This window comes from Phaseolus vulgaris, chromosome 8, assembly GCF_051622355.1.
Source record: "Phaseolus vulgaris cultivar YP4 chromosome 8, ASM5162235v1, whole genome shotgun sequence".
NCBI classification, from domain to species: domain Eukaryota; kingdom Viridiplantae; phylum Streptophyta; class Magnoliopsida; order Fabales; family Fabaceae; genus Phaseolus; species Phaseolus vulgaris.
Window position 1 is genome coordinate 52,009,472 of NC_143505.1, and position 4,320 is coordinate 52,013,791.

At 31.1% G+C, this 4,320-nt stretch overlaps 1 long non-coding RNA gene across 1 annotated transcript; it reads left to right on the forward strand.

Moving 5' to 3' along the window:
- Window positions 1–854: 854 nt before the first annotated feature.
- LOC137826461 (uncharacterized) lies at window positions 855–3,054 on the forward strand. Its single transcript, XR_011083506.2, has 2 exons — window positions 855–1,381; window positions 2,256–3,054. It is a non-coding gene; the product is annotated as an uncharacterized LOC137826461 (long non-coding RNA).
- Window positions 3,055–4,320: the final 1,266 nt, after the last annotated feature.

Here is a 4,320-nt window from a genome sequence, read left to right on the forward strand (position 1 = left end):
AGAAATCACGTTTGCGTGTAGTATAATGGGTGATTTTAACATTTGGATATAATAAAGTGATTACCAATAATGTGTTTGGAAAGCATTTAATACTATATTTAATTTATTATTCTTGTTTGTTTCAATACGCATTTAATGTTTAGCAGACCCTATATATTACATAAGACTCTATCACCCTAGAAATGAGTAACTGAAATAAATACAACAATGAGTAATAACTCATCAAATAATACGTCAGTCACACTAAATAAGTATTCCTCATCTCAACATGTTTCTTTGTTAATAGTAAAATAAATAAAAAGTCGAATGAATTATCTTTTATACGTATTTTGTTTTGATTGTTTAAAAAACGTTCCATATTTATTTCATTTTCTTATACAAAATATGAAATAGTTTCATTCTCATAAGATAGACTTAGCAAAGTTAATAAATAAAATGCAGAAATAGTAATGAGAAAGCGTGTCATAAAGGTATATGGATAAAATTACTCATTCCCACCATGTGAATCCTCAATTATTGTCGTTGTTTGGAAGAAGACATTTTAAAACAGATAAGTGTTGAAAACTAAGCAAACAAAGGTTTGTCCACACACTAATTTCAACATTAAAATATTGACAAGGGTTTCAATAGGTTGTTGAGAGAGTAGTTCACGAATGAACAGTGGTTCCGATAATGACGTTAACTTGTCGGATTTTAATTACAATTTCACACCCATTATTGAGCCTGTTTAGAAGATGAAATGCAAAATAATCTTCCATTAACAAATTATAGACTAAATTGAAGATGAATTAAACTTAGTTTAATTTCTATAGACATAGCCTATAAAAAACAATGACATAGGTGGCTTTTAAGATGGTTATAACAACATCAACAAAATCACTGTACATTCATAAACTACATAAAAACTTTTACTGTTTCAATGTGTTGATGGAAATAGTAAAATGTAAATCTGAATCAGTGTGTGATCCAACTCAGTAAAGGGAGAAGAGTGTGGAAATTTGGCAGAAAAGAAAATTTGCAGTGACCATATGATACACCTTCATCTGTCTCACCCCATTTTCCTTTGCACCTTTCTTCGACTAGAATATTTCTTGGATTCACTTTCCTGTCTGTGACTCTCATGGGGACAATGACCCATCATGTCTATGAATTTCTCTCTCTTCAAAGCCATAAACACTAACAAACAATTAATTAATCTCTCACAGTCTTTATTTTTTCCATGGTCACTCTCATTACAACCTGCTAGTCCTTTTTCGTCTTTACGGTTTTCCTTTCTTTATAACTCTGCTTGCTACTCTTGCATCTCTTCAGCGCAGGAATCGATAAAAACATGCCAGAATTAGGGTTTCTGGTAGCCATGCTTTTCAGTTTTAGCTCTAAGGTTGGCCTTTCTAGCTGTAGTAGATTACTCAACTTCAAGTTCATTTTCATCTGTCATCCAAAACTTAACAAGGAAAGCTGAGAGTTTTCCTCTCCTTTTATATTTTTCTCTCCTTTTTATCGCAATTTTATGATGTTGGGTTTGCTTGTTTTCTACTTTTTCTTCATCTGATCTTCACCCTCAAAAGTAGGGTTTTCTTCAATTGTGATCTGGTCACCGACTTTTGTAGCATGGCCTAATTAGTTTGATCGGCACCAATTATTGTGAAAATATATCACTTTCTGAGCATATAATAAACTTGCATGGACATACACATATATATGTATATATATATATATATATAAAAGAATCTGGTTTTTGCTGCTATGGTACCTTTGCTTTCTTCTTCCCCCTTCAAGTACGTCCTCTTTAATGTTTCTTGTTTTAAAGTCTTCTTTTATTTGAAACCCACACTTTGTGGAAGTTTGGGCCAACAAGTGTCGTTTCAATGTTTTCTCTTTATTTTCATATAATCATAGAAGGTAGTTTGATTTGCAATATAGTTCGAATTTGATTTCAGATCAGGAGGAAATATATATAAATAATTCCAACTTTGGAACCCAGTTTTCTTTGTCTCCTTTGAATTCACTGATTTATTTGACAAGTCAGAAAACATGCAATAAGAAACTCCTCCAAAGTTTTACATACATAACGTTTGATTTGGTGTTGTATTCATACCCCTCTTCCCCACTTTCATCTTATTTACATAAATTTTATGTGCGAAATCTGGATTAATAATATGTTCCTTTCTTGAAGCTCTAATTGATCCTCAAATCTTTCAACACCAAAGAAAATTATTGGAATTTTAAACTACACTTTCTCCATCTTGTGTCAGGAAGAAGGGAAAAGGATGTACATGTGCAGAGTTCGACTACAGCTTTAGTCACATTGGGAAGGAAAGAGAGTGAAGGAGCTTCCCTCAGCCCATTCATGGATACAAAAGATTGGGTTGCAAAATTAACCACTAACTCATTCACACAATAGTATTCAGTTAGGGTGATGCTCTTTTTGCTATAATATGATTGTGTGAATGAAGTGATGCATACATATTGTGTGACCCTCTTTCTCTGAGCTTGGACTGAAGGGAGCTCCTTCTTTCTGTTGCCTCCATTTGTATTCATCTCTCAGATGGCCATGTCTAAGCTTAATCTATATATGCTTAGCACAAAAAAGGTGAGGCCATTACACTGTAGCTGATGTTACATATCGTCTTCTAGCTCTTTGTAAGTATCCACTCTCTGCCACAACTGCACAAGATTCAGCAAAAACATCTGAACAGTTGCATATGAACAGTTACATACATGCAGTAATTTGTTTAGCTTAGTCTTTAAAATGATCACTACATATCTATATATGAATTTATGTAATTACTTTCTACACAAAGCTCTATGTCACTTCCTTTCAGGTTATTTTGGTACGAGTTTCTCTTCGATCTCTTTCTCTCAACAGTACTTTTCTGAGTTCTTTTCTTTGGGGGTTGGGAAAGCAAAATTTAGGTTAAAGTGAGCAATTCATTTGCATCTGTATTGCAACTGTCTATTCTTTTCAATTTCAGGTTCCGTGACCTTACAGATAATTATCATGTGCCAAATCATTATTATAGGTTTGAACTTTACTTTTTCACTCACTATTATCTTTTCTTCCCCATAAATGTCTTATCATCACTTTATAATCTCATTCATTTACCTAAATGTAAATGGCATGTGGGGTAAAGATGAAAGATATAGCATATGTATTAACAGCATAAATCATTTTTAGTCAATCATTAACTCATATGAATGTAGTAAACTTTTAATTAAATTTTAGAAGAACTTCACTGTGGTTGCATTTTGCATGTTGGATTGAGTGTGAAAGACAGCAGCATATATTATTATGGAGTGAGAACAAAAGCATTGAAGGTGTGCATTTCTCCTTTCTATGCACCAATTACTCCATCTCTCTCATTTTCCAAGGTAGGCGCAGTATAGTGTCACCAAACAAATGCTGATAAACTCCACGTTCGGATGTTCCTGCTTTAACACAGACCAAACTGCATTAGTTAAATATTGATTTGGCTACACCTCGAGAAGTTGCACCTGCAAATTTTCATTAACATAATGAATTGGCATTAACTATGAACAGTAATCTGTTGTGTCTTTTTGCCTAGGATAGATTTATGTTAAATTTGGTTTGGAAATTAGTGATAATTAATAGTTCTGACATGTATGCTGCATAAAGCTGAAGCTTCTTGTTTTTCCTCAAATTCGCAGTTGAACATTTGAATTAGTGTACAGTCAGGTGTGAGACCCTATATATATATGTGTGTATAGTCTAAAAAGAACAAAAACAAGAAAAAATATACAAATTTTATGTGTTGGTGTGTCTCAATTCTTTGTATATTGTTTGTAAGGTTAATTACTCTACTATGAGATTAATATCGTTTCTGTAATTTTTGAATTAGTTATGATCAAATCAATAGATAGGAAATCTATTTGATTGAAAATGTAATCCTTTATAATATTCAAAATAACAGTAGTAAATTATTGAAGTAAAAGAATATTGAAAATAAAATAAAAAAACTCAACTATTTTATGTAAAAAATGCAATATATTTGTAATGAAGAGTATAAAAATAAAATAAAAAATTATTTTCTAAGAAAACATTATTACTTTAAAAGTAAAGATTTTAAGAAACTAAAATATTTTGCAAAAATATTGTAGTATATCTAAATCATATTGTATCGCCAGTTTTCTAGAATAAAATTATCTAATATTAAAATATTATATATATATATATTATGAACTAAAAATAAAAAAAAGGAATTTTAAATAATTAATTTAAATAAATCTATTTTTATTTTAAGTGTATACACCTTTTTGGAATTGGGTTTCTGGTAACGGTTTGGTTTTTTTCAATTTGTT